The 16,816-nt window shown below is 40.9% G+C and overlaps 1 protein-coding gene and 1 long non-coding RNA gene across 2 annotated transcripts in view; one reads left to right on the forward strand and one right to left on the reverse strand.

Moving 5' to 3' along the window:
• sphk2 (sphingosine kinase 2) overlaps nt 1–4,891 on the reverse strand; it is a 55,535-nt gene extending 50,644 nt beyond the window's left edge. The window contains exon 1 of the mRNA XM_039741042.1: nt 4,412–4,891. The gene's annotated coding sequence lies outside the window, so the exon portion shown is untranslated. The remainder of the gene's footprint in view (nt 1–4,411) is intronic.
• Nucleotides 4,892–5,136: 245 nt separating this feature from the next.
• On the forward strand, nt 5,137–16,341 carry LOC120518309. The gene is made up of 2 exons (XR_005631223.1): nt 5,137–5,307; nt 15,986–16,341. It is a non-coding gene; the product is annotated as an uncharacterized LOC120518309 (long non-coding RNA).
• Nucleotides 16,342–16,816: the final 475 nt, after the last annotated feature.

A 16,816-nucleotide genomic window follows, 5' to 3' on the forward strand; every position in this document is an offset into this window, starting at 1 on the left:
TTTTCCATTATACTTGACTCCAGCTTTTATCACAAATTCCTTTAAAACAAGCAAATTACTGATAAATTCTTTGTAAAGTTTCCATGTTTGAAAGAAGCCATAACTCTTTCTGTTTATATAAAACTTTGCCATAAAAAGTGCCCCAAATAATTTGGTGAGGTGCACCTGAATCTACTAAATATTTTTCCCAAAGTACTTTATGAGATAGGATAACAAAATTCACAAAATCAAATCACAAACACAGCAGGGACCCAACAGCGACATGACTTTCACCATAGTTCATTATCTCAAAGGGTCAAGAGGTCAATACCGGCACATATACAAAGTATATGTAATAATAAAGATTATTAATAAAGTTGAACTCAGTGTTTACTTTATTACATATACAGTGCATCCAGAAAGTATTCACAGCGCATCACTTTTTCCACTTTTTGTTATGTTACAGCCTTATTCCAAAATTGATTAATTTTTTTCCTCAGAATTCTACACACAACATCCCATAATGACAACGTGAAAAAAGTTTACTTGAGGTTTTTGCAAATTTATTAAAAATAAAAAAACTGAGAAATCACATTAACATAAGTATTCACAGCCTTTGCTCAATACTTTGTCGATGCACCTTTGGCAGCAATTACAGCCTCGAGTCTTTTTGAATATGATGCCACAAGCTTGGCACACCTATCCTTGGCCAGTTTCGCCCATTCCTCTTTGCAGCACATCTCAAACTCCATCAGGTTGGATGAGAAGCGTCGGTGCACAGCCATTTTAAGATCTCTCCAGAGATTTTCAATCGCATTCAAGTCTGGGCTCTGGCTGGGCCACTCAAGGACATTCACAGAGTTGTCCTGAAGCCACTCCTTTGATATCTTGGCTGTGTGCTCAGGGTCGTTGTCCTGCTGAAAGATGAACCGTCGTCCAAGTTTGAGGTCAAGAGCACTCTGGAGCAGGTTTTCATCCAGGATGTCTCTGTACATTGCTGCAGTCATCTTTCCCTTTATCCTGACTTGTCTCCCAGTTCCTGCCGCTGAAAAACATTCCCACAGCATGATGCTTCCACCACCATGCTTCACTGTAGGGATGGTATTGGCCTGGTGATGAGCGGTGCCTGGTTTCCTCCAAAAGCGACGCCTGGCATTCACACCAAAGAGTTCAATCTTTGTCTCATCAGACCAGGGAATTTTCTTTCTCATGGTCTGAGAGTCCTTCAGATGCCTTTTGACAAACTCCAGGCGAGCTGCCATGTGCCTTTTACTAAGGAGTGGCTTCCGTCTGGCCCCTCTACCATACAGGCCTGATTGGTGGATTGCTGCAGAGATGGCTGTGCTTCTGGAAGGTTCTCCTCTCTACACAGAGGACCTCTGAAGCTCTGACAGAGTGACCATCGGGTTCTTGGTCACCTCCCTGACTAGGCCCTTCTCCCCCGATCGCTCAGTTTAGATGGCCGGTCAGCTCTAGGAAGTCCTGGTGGTTTCGAACTTCTTCCACTTATGGATGATGGAGGCCACTGTGCTCATTGGGACCTTCAAAGCAGCAGAATTTTTTCTGTAACCTTCCCCAGATTTGTGCCTCGAGACAATCCTGTCTTGGTGGTCTTATGACAATTCCTTTGACTTCATGCTTGGTTTGTGCTCTGACATGAACTGTCAACTGTGGGACCTTATATAGACAGGTGTGTGCCTTTCCAAATCATGTCCAATCAACTGAATTTACCACAGGTGGACTCCAATGAAGCTGCAGAAACATCTCAAGGATGATCGGGGAAACAGGATGCACCTGAGCTCAATTTAGAGCTTCATGGCAAAGGCTGTGAATACTTATGTACATGTGCTTTCTCAGTTTTTTTATTTTTAATAAATTTGCAAAAATCTCAAGTAAACTTTTTTCACGTTGTCACTATGGAGTGTTGTGTGTAGAATTCTGAGGAAAAAAATGAATTTAATCAATTTTGGAATAAGGCTGTAACATAACAAAATGTGGAAAAAGTGATGCGCTGTGAATACTTTCCGGATGCACTGTACCTATCTAGTATTTAATAGGAAGTTTTTTTGCAGAAAAGCCTGAAATCGTCATAAAATGGCTTCAATATGTTGCTGGAAATTTTCCATAGGCATTCTGGTCCATACTGACTGGGATGAATCACACAGCTTCAGCAGATATTCATATACTCATTCAACCAAATATTCATGTCACAAATCTCCTGTTTCACCTCATCCCAGAAGAACTCTATTTCATTGAAATCTGAAGACTTAAAAAACAAACTCATGTGACAAGACGCATTCTTCTGTTGGAAGTATCTATTTGAAGAAGGATAGACTATGGTCATAAAAGGATATGCAGGACTATGACAATGCTTACGTCTGCTGTTGCATTCAAATGGCACTCAACTAGTATTAAAGAGTGTCAAAAAACACTCCCCACACCACTATGCTACTACCAATAGCCTGCACTGTTGATACAACCAGGACACGTCTATGGATCCATACTATTTAAGCCAGGGGTCTCCAACCTTTTCCCCGAGAGCTACTTTTACAAAATGAAAATGGCCAAGAGCTACTCATGTTTTCTAACGTTTATTCTCATAGCTTATTTCAACCCAAACAGACTGAATAAGCTTGTTTTGCCTGAACATTTACAAAATGTTGGTGTCCACAACTCACATTTTGCAGTAAAACATTACAAAAAATATTTAGTTCACCTGCAAGTGCATTTTGTATGTCTGAATGCATCTCACATCATTGAATTAAAACATGAATGCTGTCAAAACAAAACAATGCAATTCCAAATCCACAGATATGACTTCTTCATTTGTCATTTTGTCACATGTCACGGTTTCTCTTTATTCATATGTGTGATGTGTTTTTTAGTTAGTCAGATGACTGGCACTGCATGGAGTCAACAAGAGAGGCAGGTGTGTGTTGGAGTGGAGCCACTTAGGTTCACTCTTATGGAGTCTTTCAAATGTTCGTCTCTCAGTCGTGTTCTGAACTTTGATTTCATGACATTCATGTCAGACTCACTGAGGTATGGAGACCAAACAAAGCAGACATTTTCAGAGCTGCTTGGTGAAGATTCTTATAGTTATCTGGATCTACTAAGCTCCAGAAATGTGGAGAATGCTGTTTAGACTTTAACTGCACATTATTTTGAAGGTTTACTAATATATAAAATCAAATGGTCTGTCTGTCTGTCCACTTTTCACGAGAGACCTACTTAACGGATTTAGATTGGTTTTTATTTCTATAATTTGCTTGAATATTCCGGTTGATTTTGTGATTTCTCTCATTTCGCTATGTATCATTGTTCACTTGCAGTAAATGACAGGAAGCAGACCATCTTGAAGCCTTGTCACAATGGTGCAAAGTGCACACAGAATTTCAAAAGAAGAAAAGGTGTCCTTATCTGAATGTTTTCAACCAAACTGATATTTTTTTAAGAGTATCAATGTAAACTGAACTTTGAACGGTAATACTGCCTTCACCACTGCAGTATCTGTCCAGTTCAAGTCAATTTACAAAAAACAAATGGTACACTTCTGTCTTCTCACTGCCAATTATATTCATTTCATGAACTGATTTCTGTAAAATGACAAATAAAAAAGCTGCTGAATCTCGTGAATAACCACTTGCGCCATGCCACAGGGAGGAGGCATTTCCTCTACAGTCTGCAGGTGATGAAATATTAAATGCAACCAAGAGGTGTGAGGGTCTAAAAGGCTGTTTTCAGTCAATAGTTGTAGCTTTATTTGCTATTCTCCAAATTAATTAAAAACAACATAATTCCAAGTCATCAGATTAAAGACAGCGGTTCAGCATGGTGTCTTTGAGCAATCCACTGAAATAAAACTGTGCAGTCTAGCAACCTTACTTTCTTTTACTGAACTGACCCCGTTAAAGAGTTTTTTTTTTTTTTTTCCTATTCTCTATTCAAAGTGCTAAACAATGAAACTTTTGAACTACTGTATAGTGCTAGGGCACATTCTTCAAAAAGACCTTGGAAGGTCTGCTTTGAACCCAACAAACTGGGAAAAATTAACAAAGGTCACTTTTTCTAGTCATTGACAATTTACATTTGTTCGAGTGTCCTCCGCTTTAGGTGATCGGCAAAATTAATTTCAAAGTTCGCGAGTAAATTAGGAAAAGAACAAGTGTAAACAGAACAATCACATTCCAGAAACATCAGAAGGACTGTTTGAAATCGATAACCCCCGGTTTAAACCCTTTTAATCGCTCGACCGCATCAAGATAACAGTGTTTAATGAACGATGTGATAACAAGGTAAATAGAAGAAATAAACATATACTGTACGAACGGCCAAGGCTACCCGGGGAGCCTATCGTAACACAAAGCACGTATCAGCGAGCTGTAGGCAACAAAAACACAATTAAAATAGTTTGTTACGGACTTGGACTTACCCTGCCGCCGAAAGCTTGAGCTTCTTCTTGTCTTGTGAATAACGGCTGTTCTAGTTATGACTATTAAACTAGGATGACTAAGGATCATTCACCACAAGGCTGACCCGCAGTGCTGTTGCTCGACCCAGAACAATTTATTGCGACTTTGGATAACCGGCTCATGTCCCACCCTCACCTTGTTCCATTGCCAAACTAGAATAAATATAGTAACATTTCTATAATCATTGCTTTGTTCCAATATTTTATTCCTTGGAGACCTTCATTGTGAGTTCGCTGTAGGGTTTCTCGCCTGCCTGCCTCCCTCCCTCCTTATGCCCCCCCTTTTTTTTCTCTCTTTTTCTCTCTCTCTCTCTCTCTCTCTCTCTCTCTCACACACTCTCTCACTGTGTCCGATAACAGACCTTTGGGCTGCGAAGACAGCTACAATCATATGGGCGGGCCTTCTGGAACAGTGGATTTGGCTGCACCAATGAATTTGCCGGTAACTTTTTTCTTAGCCAGTCGTTGCCTTGAACAAGGTGGTAAACGCGCCCGGATTGATTGGCTCGCGTTGCCGGAGTGAAGCCGCACTGGGCGTCTACACTTCCGCCCAAAGAAAATGACGCTAATGAACCTACGTTGACTGTTACTCAAACTTGCGAGGCACCAGGAGAAGCATTGGGCACCAGACGTTGGAAAGCTGCTGAGGCTGCGCGGTGGCCATTTTCAGTGGTGGCAAGGTGTGATAGGAAAAATGTACAGTATAGTTACCACGAGAAAATATGCAGTGCTTTTTAATTCCATTTTAAATCTTAAATGACTTAGTCACCGTTATCTTGAGAAATGAACACTAATTATGTTTCAGCAACTAAATCGCAATCCGATAACAGAAAACGTTTTAGTATTTGCAATAACAGGTACGTTGCAGTTTATTCAAGTATTTTCCACATATTCTAAGATTTGTATAAGAATTAGTCAAAAACATGTAATCTCCCAAAAGGCATTTAGCCAGTAATCTCGACACAATTCGTTTAGAGGAATAAGGCCTCGTTTTATGCGGAAAGGACGTTGACAGGAAGTGGCCTGGAGTGCGCTCAGGAATGCTTTGCTGTTCCACTGGCTGTTGCGCCGCCTTTTGGTGACGTCACAGTCGCCCTTAGACAGCGGTTAGTGATGAGGCTTCCAGCTGTTCGCTTGCTCAATTGATCTTCGATCTTGTGACATTTCACACAGAAGCCACGGGGTTAAAAAAGGGCATGCGATTTAAAAAGTTTACTAAAGATGGCAAGTCTTTGTGAAAAAAAAATCGTCTAGTAATTATGCATTGATCAAAGAAAGAAAACGTACTCTGACAATATCTAAACAGTCAATGGATGAGAACTTAGCTATTAGCAGGTCAAACGATGGACCGAGTATCCTCTTATGTTCTATTTAATGTGTGTATTGTCACTGAACAATTTAAAAATTTTAGTTCCGGTGTAATTTTGGCAATGTGTTTTTGTATGCTTTTCTAAGATGAAGTGTTGTCATTATTGCAGTACATATATAGTAACTTCCATAATGTTGGGGACAAAGACACATTTTTCCTTATTTACCCCTGTGTTCCACAGTTTAAAATTACAAATCAAACAACTCAGATGTGATTAGGGCATGCATGTAAATTTGATACTTTGCTCTTTGTTATCTCATTGTTAATTTGCTTGTCTGGTAATGTATTTTTTTCTAGTGGACTTTGAACTGAATTGAATTTGTGTAATGGGCTATGTACATGATGGTGATTCTTTTTCTTTTGGTTACTCCCGTTAGAGGTTGCCACAGCGGATCATCTTCTTCCATATCTTTCTGTCCTCTGCATCTTGTTCTGTTACACCCATCACCTGCATGTCCTCTCTCACCACATCCATAAATCTTCACTTAGGCCTTCCTCTTCCCTGGCAGCTCTATCCTTAGCATCCTTCTCCCAATATACCCGGCATCTCTCCTCTGCGCATGACCAAACCAATGCAATCACGCCTCTCTGACTTGGTCTCCCAACTTGAGCTGACCCTCTAATGTCCTCATTTCTAATCCTGTCCATCCTCGTCATGCAAATGCAAATCTTAGCATCTTTAACTCTGCTACCTCCAGCTCTGTCTCCTGCTTTCTGGTCAGTGCCACCGTCTCCAACCCATATAACATAGCTGGTCTCACTACTGTTCTGTAGACCTTCCCTTTCACTCTTGCTGATACCCATCGGCCACAAATCACTCCTGACACTCTTCTACACCCATTCCACCATGCCTGCACTCTCTTTTCACCTCTCTTCCACAATCCCATTACTCTACTGTTGATTCCAAGTATTTAAACTCATCCACCTTCGCCAACTCTACTCCCTGTGTCCTCACCATTCCACTGACCTCCCTCTCATTTACACACATGTATTCTGTCTTGTTCCTACTGACCTTCATTCCTCTCCTCTCTAGAGCATATCTCCACCTCTCCAGGGTCTCCTCAACCTGCTCCCTACTATCGCTACAGATCACAATGTCATCAGCAAACATCATAGTCCATGGGGACTCCTGTCTAATCTCGTCTGTCAACCTGTCCATCACCATTGCAAATAAGAAAGGGCTCAGAGCTGATCCCTAATGTAATCCCATCTCCAAGTTGAATGCATCCGTCACTCCTACCACAGACCTCACCACTGTCACACTTCCCTCGTGCATATCCTGTACAACTCTTACATACTTCTCTGCCACTCCCAACTTTCTCATACAATACCACAGCTTCTCTCAAGGCACCCTGTCATATGCTTTCTCCAGGTCCACAAAGATGCAATGCAACTCCTTCTGGCCTTCTCTAAACTTCTCCATCAACATCCTCAGAGCAAACATTGCATCTGTGGTGCTCTTTCTTGGCATGAAACCATACTGCTGCTCACTAATCATCACCTCACTTCTTAACCTAGCTTCCACTACTCTTTCCCATAACTTCATGCTGTGGCTCATCAATTTTATTCCCTGTAGTTACTGCAGTCCTGCACATCCCCTTATTCTTAAATATCGCACCAGTACACTTCTTCTCCACTCCTCAGGCATCCTCTCACTTTCCAAGATTCCATTAAACAATCTGGTTAAAAACTCCACTGCCATCTCTCCTAAACACCTCCATGCTTCCATAGGTATGTCATCTGGACCAACGGCCTTTCCATTTTCATCCTCTTCATAGCTGTCCTTACTTCCTCCTTGCTAATCCTTTGCACTTCCTGATTCACTATCTCCACATCATCCAACCTCTTCTCTCTCTCGTTCTCTTCATTCATCAGCCTCTCAAAGTACTCTTTCCATCTGCTCAACACACTCTCCTCGCTTGTGAGTACATTTCCATCTTTATCCTTTATCACCCTAACCTGCTGCACATCTTTCCCAGCTCGGTCCCTCTGTCTAGCCAATCGGTACAGGTCCTTTTCTCCCTCCTTAGTGTCCAACCTCTCATACAACTCATCATACGCCTTTTCTTTAGCCTTCTCCACCTCCCTCTTCACCTTGTGCCTTATCTCCTTGTACTCTTGTCTATTTTCTGCATCTCTCTGACTATCCCACTTCTTCTTGACATCCTCTTCCTCTGTATACTCTCCTGTATTTCCCCATTCCACCACCAGGTTTCCTTTTCCTCCTTCCTCTTTCCAGATGTCATGCCAAGCACCCTTCTTGCTGTCACCCTTACTACATCTGCTGTAGTTTCCCAGCTGTCTGGTAACTCTTCACTGCCACCCAGTGCCTGTCTCACCTCCTCCCTAAACTCAACCTTGCAGTCTTCCTTTTCAACTTCCACCATTTGATCCTTGGCTCTGCCCTCACTCTCTTCCTCTTCTTGATCTCCAACATCATCCTACAGACCACCATCCTATGCTGCTTAACTACACTTTCCCCTGCCACCACTTTGCAGTCTTCAATCTCCTTCAGATCAACTCTTCTGCATAGGATGTAATCTACCTGTGTGCATCTTCCTCCACTCTTGTACGTAACCCTATGTTCCTCCCTCTTCTTAAAATACGTATTCACCACAGCCATGTCCATCCTTTTGGCAAAATCCACTATCCTCTGACCTTCTTCATTCCTCTCCTTGACACCATACCTACCCATCACCTCCTCATCTCCTCTGTTCCCTTCACCAACATGCCCATTGAAATCCGCTTCAATCACCACTTTCTGTCCCTTGGGTACACTGTTCATCACTTCATCCAACTCACTCCAAAAATCTTCTTTCTCACCCATTGCACACCCAACTTGCGGTGCATATGCACTAACAACATTCATCATCACACCTCCAATTTCCAGCTTCATAATCATTACTCTGCCTGACACTCTTTTCACCTCCAAAACACTCTTGACATACTGTTCCTTCAGAATAACCCTACTCCATTTCTCCTCCCATCCACACCATGATAGAACAATTTGAATCCACCTCCAATCCACCTGGCCTTACTCCCCTTCCATTTAGTCTCTTGCACGCACAATATATCAACCTTCCTTCTCTCCATCATATCTGCTAACTCTCTCCCTTACCAGTCATACTACCAACATTCAAAGTTCCTACCCTCAGTTCCACTCTCTTTACCTTCCTCCTCTCCTCCTGCCTACGGACACATCTCCCCCCTCTTCTTCTCCTTCTTCTTCGGCCAACAGCAGCCCAATTTCCGCCAGCACTCTGTTGGCTAACAGTACTGGTGGCGGTCGTTGTTAACCCAGGGCTCGACCGATCCGGTATGGAAATTTGTATTTTTGTCTGTATATTGATTTGGCAAACTTTTACACGGGATGCCCTTCCTGACATAACCCTCCCCATTTATCCAGGCTTGGGACCGGCACGAAGAAACACACTGGTTTGTGCATCCACAGTGGCTGGGTTACATGATGGTGATTTTTATTATTTATTGTTATTCTCTAGCATTTTCACTCAGTAAGTCCTCATTTGGAACATTTTTGAATATATCTTAGTTTCTATTCAGGGTTAGAGTGGCACACAACGCAGTTTGAGCTGTTGTTCCTTCAGCGTTTCATACTTACAGCATTGATTTGTTCTGTTTATGTTTAATATATCACAATGATCATACATTACACCACCTGATCCTCTAAAGCCATTCCACTTTGGGTAATAAATTCCAAAACAGTTGCCCAAGAATTAGTGTAAGTATTGGTGGCAAAAAAAGAGAGTTCCTCATAAATCAAATGAGACCATCTACATTTGACACTTTTTAAAAGAAAGACAGACTCTTGAATATTCTCACATAAAGAGTTCTATTTATCACCTACAGACTGATGGTTTTGTTGAACACTTTAATCCAACTGAAAAAAAATATTCTTTAAACTGCTCTCACTTGTACTCTTAGTGGTCACATAAGCATCCACCATGTTTTTTTTCCCTTGAGCTGTTATATAGGTGACAACTCCAATGCATCCTTGATGTAGTCATGGAAGGCACAAACAGAAACCCTTAACAACAACTTGGAGTACATTGCGCAAGCAATTTGAAAAGTTGCACCCTCAGTGCAAGATTATATGGAAGTTTCCCAGCAGACTCAGGTCTGGCACCACATTGTATGAGTTGTAGCTGGGGGACAAAAGATGGTGCTCATTTCTACGTCATTTCTCAAGTTCCTTACATAAACTTATGTGGAAAAAGAGCAGAATGGTTTAGTTGACTAGGTGAAACAATCTAGAAGAATAAGTCTATCAAGTCAAAGTACTAAAGCCCTGGAGGACACAGGGTGAACATTCTTTAGAGGAAATTTATCTGTTTTTATTTTCTCTTTTTTATTAATGTGTAGCTATAATAAGCAGGAAAAATACAGATCTTCTACAGCAAATTACTTCAAAATCAAATTAGATTAAAAGACACCAGAGAAAAGGAAGCAGAAAAAACAGAGGAAAACCAAGAGGAGAGGAAAAAAATATTGTCTAAATCTCTTTTTAAAACATGGAAAGACTTTATTTTTTAAAAGTAGAATAAGTCTTTATTTTCTGTTGACTGAACTGAACTTTGGTGACCAACCATCCTTCTTCCAGTTGTTAGCAGTACTTGAAAGGGTAGCAGATATTATGAATTCAAAGCTCATCTCCCCAACCCAGTTTCTGCAGGTTATCGAGTGTTATAGTTCAGAGGTGACCTTATCAGCAGCCTGCATAAAACACACTGAAGTTGACCTGAAATTCAGAACATATTCAACCTAGGAGTCATAGAAGATAAATCATGCTTTTATGCCCAAGGCTGACAGGACTTGGAGGTTTTGTAATGATTTCAGATGACTAACCATACTAAAGGTTGACAATCTCACTAAGAAACTTGGACATGTATGCGTTTCCTAAATACATTTGACTTCACAAAAGGGCGGTTTTGTCAAATAGGATGATTCAGCCAAAAAGAAAGCCACATTTAGCATCCCCAGTGAGAAATTACCAGTATATTGTCTTTCCCTTTGGGCTACACAGAACCCCAGCAACAATCCAATATCTGTGTACAGACTGCTGAGACCCCATAATGTCTGTAAATCTGCCTGCCTAGAATGATACAGTTGTATTCTCCTGGGAAGAACACCTATACTACCTGATTGTTGTTTTGGAAATGCTAAAATATGCTGCACTCCACATTAACATAAAAAATGTTATTTCAGACCAGCAGAATCAAGATACCTTGGGTATGTGGTTGGACAGCAGAAATGTAAGCTGCAGGTGTCCAGTGCAGATGTGATAAATAACTGTCCCTAACTAAATAACAAAAGACAAGTGCAGGCTTTTCCCAACTTAGTGAGGTATTATCAGAGATTTGTACCAAATTCTTCCAAATGGGCTACACCTTTAATGAACTTGGCACAGAAGCAGGTCACTAAAACCATCAGATCTTTATTAATAGATTAGACCTGTTAGGTGTCCCTGGCTCTGCTTTGGACTGGTTCTCCTCTTACTTGTCGAATAGGAGTTTCTCAGTCAGTGTGGCTGACCTTTCACCCGACTCTGCTCCTTTGACATGTTGAGTGCCACAGGGCTCGGTTCTTGGACCTGGACTTTTCTCTTTATATATTCTTCCCCTATCACAGATTCTTAACTCTTTCAAGGACATCTCGTATCATCTATATGCAGATGATATACAGCTTTGTTTTTCATTTAAGCCTAACCAAATTAATACTTTGGGCACTTTGGTTGATTGTCTGTCAAGTTAACGACTGGCTCAGTAGTTAATTACCTGCAGTTGAATTCAGGAAAGACTGAGGTACTAATTGTTGCTCCTCCTGTTCTTCATTCTGAGATCAGTTTAAAATGATCTTCTGTCTCTCCTGTTATTAAATCGAGTCTATGTAATCTTGGGGTTATTTTTGACCAGTCCCTGACACTTGATGAATATGTAAGATCAGTCAGCCACTCGTGTTTCTTTCGTTTAAGAAATCCTCTAAAACTAAGAAATGCTGTTTCAAAATCAGATTCGGAGATGCTTATTCATTCCTTTATTTTCCTCACGGCTTGATTACTGTTATGTTGTCTTTACAGGTTTGAGCAAGTTCTCTCTCTCACGCCTTCAGTTAGTTTAAAATGCAGCTGCCAGGCTCCTAACTCGCGCTGGCCACAGTGATCATATCACCCCCATTTTGCACACACTGCACTGGCTCCCAGTGTTTTATAGAATTCATTTTACAGTTTTGGTTCTTACTTTCAGAGCTTTGCATAGACAAGCTCCTGAGTACCTAACCGGCCTGCTTCAACGCCATACAGCTTGTCGGACTTTTAGATCGGGGCAACCGGGCCTTCTCGTTGTCTCGTGCACTCGGCTAAAAATCTGTGGGGATCGTGCCTTTCAGTCTGTGGCACCAAGACTATGGAATAGCCTGCCTTGTGGTCTGCGTACAGCTGAGTCTGTTGATTCTTTTAAAAAACAACTGAAAATATTTCTTTTTAATCACTGCTGAATAGTTCCAGTTTGTTTTTTATTGTTTTTATTGGTTTTGTTTATATATATATTTTTTTAACTGTTGTATTTGTATTGTATTTGCTGTTCAGCACTCTGTGACCTTTTGTCTGTGAAGGGCGCTATATAAATAAATTACTACTACTACTACAACAACAACAACAACTATGGAATGGAGCCCCACATCTGAAAAAGCATTTCTTGACTTAAAACCTCTGCTCACGACACTCCCTATGCCATTGTCTCCTATTTTTTTTATTTTATTCTTACTTTATTCTCCAGACTGATGCTTCTACGGCTGGCTTGGGTGCCATGTTAAGTTATATTGTCAATGGAAATGAACACTCTATAATGTATCTGAACTGGAAGCTGCTGGATAAAGAAATAACGTATGCAGCAGTGGGGAGAGACTGGCCATCAAATGGGCAGTCACCAAATTTTGGTAATACTGTTTGGGCATTGAATTAACGTTTAATGACTGAGAATGCAATCTTAGAGTGGATGACTATTCCGAAGGAAGTAAATCCCTGGGTCACTAGGTGACTCCTTGAGATGGATCATCTTAAATATCTGGTGCAATCTTGGAAAAGAACATGCTAAACCAATGTTGATTCCCTTTCTCTAGTCTACAGATTCATAGTCAGATATACTGTGGCCCACAGGTCAGAGCTGGGGAGGAGGCCGCATTACACCACATAGGGAGCTACTAAACAGAATAGCTGAAGCTTGTAAAAATATGCTTCCTTTCACAAATCTTGGTTTCTATTGCAACGTGCAGATGGTGGGATCAGAATTTGGTGTGAACAGTATGAATCCATAGATTGATCCTGCCTTGTTTCAGTGGTGTAAGCTGGTGGTGGTAGATAGCGATGCTGGAAATATTTACTTGGCATACATTAGACCTCATAATACTAATTAATGCTATTTGAAAAGGATTCGTAAAGCAGGATAATGAACACAATGCAGCGTTTATAGTCTCAGACTGGTTTCATTAACATGACAGTGATGTTAGTTTGCTGCAGTGGTCTGTACAGGGTGGTCCAGATCTAATTATACAGATCCAGATCGTCTGGATGACTTTGATTTATGCGGGGACCAGTTCTGCGCAAAGACCATCCTTGATGTCGTCAGTTCGCACACTTCTCGATGGTCCGGGATTTTTTGGATGATTTTCTATGTAATAAACTTAATAAGTTATAGCGTAATGAAAATTAGATCTGGACCACCCTATACATCCGCAGATCTCAGTTCAAGATAACATATTTGGAATGGCTGAGAAATGTGCAGAAATTGCATGATGCTATCAAGTCACCACGGACCAAAATGCGAAAGGAATGTTTGCAGTCCTTTGTTGAATCCAATTGGAGTGTTCTGAAGAATATCCAGCACTAGAAGGTGTTTTCCTATTGTTTATTTATTTTACCAGTCTAACTATAATGCCATGTCACCTTTGTGAGTTTTTTTTTTTCATAAATAATGTGATTTATTTGGAAATTACCCATTAAGTTTTTAGAATATTAGAACAATCTAGACAAGAACAGGCCATTAAGCCCAACACAATTTGCCAGTCCTATGCACTTAATTCTTCCAAATTAAGATCATGTTGAGTTTTGAAAGTCCCTAAAGTCCTACTGTCTACCACAATACTTGTTAGCTTTTTCCATGTGTCTATGGTTCTTTGTGTAAAGAAAAACCTCATAATGTTTGTGTGAAATTTACCCTTAACAAGTTTCCAACTGTGTCCCAGTGTTCTTACTGAACTTTTAAAGTCACAGTCTTAATCTACTCTACAAGTTCACTTCATAATTTCATATTAATTTTCTTTTGCTTAAACTGTATAGGCTGAGCTCTTTTAATCTTTCCTCATAATTCATCCCCTGCAGCCCTGGAATCAGCCTAGTCGTTCCTCTCTGGACCTTTACTAGCGCTGCTATGTCCTTTTTGTAGCCTGCAGACCAAAACTCAGTACTCTAGATGAGGTCTCAACAGTGCGTTGTAAAGCTTGGCCATAACCTCCTTGAACGTGTACTCTACACATTGTGCTATATAAGAATATATATAAAAATAGGGTACATGATTGGGCTCTGAAGTGGACTGGCGTCCCTTCAAAAACGTTTTCCTGACTTCTTGCCTATGGTGTCAAGATAAGCTCTGGCTCACTACATCACTGAATTTGATCAGGCGGGTTTGGGAAAGATATATTATGCTATTTCTGCCACTTTAGACAGTATGCCCACTAGCTATCTCAGTTCATTTTCTCCTTTCTCTTTCTTCTCCTGTAGCTATTCCCATTTTAATACTGTATGTCAGGGGTGCCCAATACGTCGATCACAATCGACCGGTAGATTGGAAAGGTAGTGCAGGTAGATCGCATTGCATTCAAAAAAATTTTTTTTAAAATGTTAGTCTATCATATATCCTCCCTATGGCATTTGCCACTTGATTGACATACAGGGTGGCCAGTCTGAGATCTCTTCTCTTCGAACACACTGGTCATCCTGCACACACGATCAAACACGCGAGCTACTGCAAAACTCCTGCTATCTAAGTGATCTAGTTAGCCTTCCAATTTATATCGACTAAAGAAGGGATTTAAAAAAAAAATGTTGGTTATGGGCTGGATGTGAAATTGGATGAGGATTTTTTCTCTCACAATGCCATAATCGAAGTGCGTTTGTCTGATATGTCAATCTATCATTGCTATTCCAAAGAAGGAAAATGTGGAAAGGCACTTTCGAACTGTTCATAAAAACTATGAAACTGACTTCCTTCTGAAAAGCGATCTGAGAAAGAGAAAGGAGAGGGAACTAAAATCACAGTTAATAAGACAGCCGTCATTTTTCACTCGGCTGAATTCAAAAGCAAAGGCAGACACACCGAAGCATCGTTCCGGGTGAGTCACTCGATCATTAAGCATAAGAAGTCCTTCCAAAATGGAGAGTTGACAAAAGAGGCCTTCATTGAGGGAGATGGCTAGGGAGAAATTCCTGCTGAGATTTCAAGACCCCTGGCCAGAGAAAAAGGAGTTTCTTCTTGTCATTAAACATGCAGAAACAAGCAACTTGATAACAATCAATGGCCGCTAGACTTGGCATTTTTTTTTGACCAACATGTTGAATGAGCTTAATTTACAGCTGCAAGGAAAAGAGAACTCCATGGCCAATATGATTAGCTCAGTTAATGCTTTTCAAACAAAAAATGCAACATCTGTCCACAAAGCTGCAGCGCCTTGATTTTGGGAACATCCAATACCTCGTATCAGAGCTGGAGACGCAATGGAAGGCGTGTGCGCAACTTGACAGCATATGCTACACAGAGCAGATTGAAAATTGTCTGTTAGACTTTATCTAATGGAAAAAAGTAACAATTCGAGTGTTGCCTGATGTAGCGAAGTAAGAGTAGCGTTTCTTCTTCACAAATGTACTCAAGCAAAAGTCAAAAGTATGGTGCAGTAAAACGTAGAAGTACAATTTTTTAAAAAAAGTTAGTCAAGTAAATGTAACTCGTTACTACCCACCTCTGATACTCAGTATATACTGTATATATATTGTCACACACGTGCTCTTCGGAGGCAGTCAACAAACCCAGAGGTAAGAGATTTATTAACAGATAGGGGGTTGTTTTATGGTACTGATGCCTCTCTTTCTAACCTTATAGAAACAAAGAAGACAAATAATCCACACATACCTGCAATAACCCATATCTCTGAAAATGGCGACTCAACTACTTCCTCATTTAAAATGTCACTTCCGGCTTCAGATGATGACGTCACTTCCGGTCCATCAATGATGACATCACTTTTCCGGCCTCTGATGATGACGCCACTTCCGGTCCATTGATGATGATGTCACTTTCCCGCCTCCGATGATGGCGTCACTTCAGGTCCATAGATGATGATGTCACTTCCGGCCTCCGACGATGATGTCACTTCCGGCCCTCCCACGATGACATCACTTCTGCTTTAATCATGTCCGGTAGCCATTTTCATGAATAAATAGTCACCATTATGATCATCTTGTGTCTAATGTTTGATTATTTCTGCATTCTGAGAAAAAGCCATTTTTAACAGATGGGTTTTAAGTTTACATTAAATAATGAGTTCCAGAGCTTGGGAGCAGAACGGCTGATTGCTCCGCTCCCCATGGTGGTTAGACGAGCGAGAGGGATGGTCAGATGGATGGAGGAAGAGGATCTGAGGTTACGGGAGGGAAAGGCAACATGAAGAAGGTCGGACAGATATGGAGGGGTGAGGATATGAATGGCTTTAAATTTTAATAGAAGAATTTTAAAATCAATTTGAAACTTAATCGGGAGCAAATGAAGCTGCTGCAAGACCGGAGTAATATGGTGAATAGATGAGATTTGAGTAATGATGCGTGCTGCAGAATTCTGGACCAGCTGAAGCTAATGGAGAGATTTATTGGAGAGACCAAAGAGGAGTGAATTGCAATAATCCACACGAGAAGTAAGAAGACTGTGAACAAGGAT

The sequence above is a fragment of the Polypterus senegalus genome, chromosome 18 (assembly GCF_016835505.1).
Source record: "Polypterus senegalus isolate Bchr_013 chromosome 18, ASM1683550v1, whole genome shotgun sequence".
NCBI classification, from domain to species: domain Eukaryota; kingdom Metazoa; phylum Chordata; class Cladistia; order Polypteriformes; family Polypteridae; genus Polypterus; species Polypterus senegalus.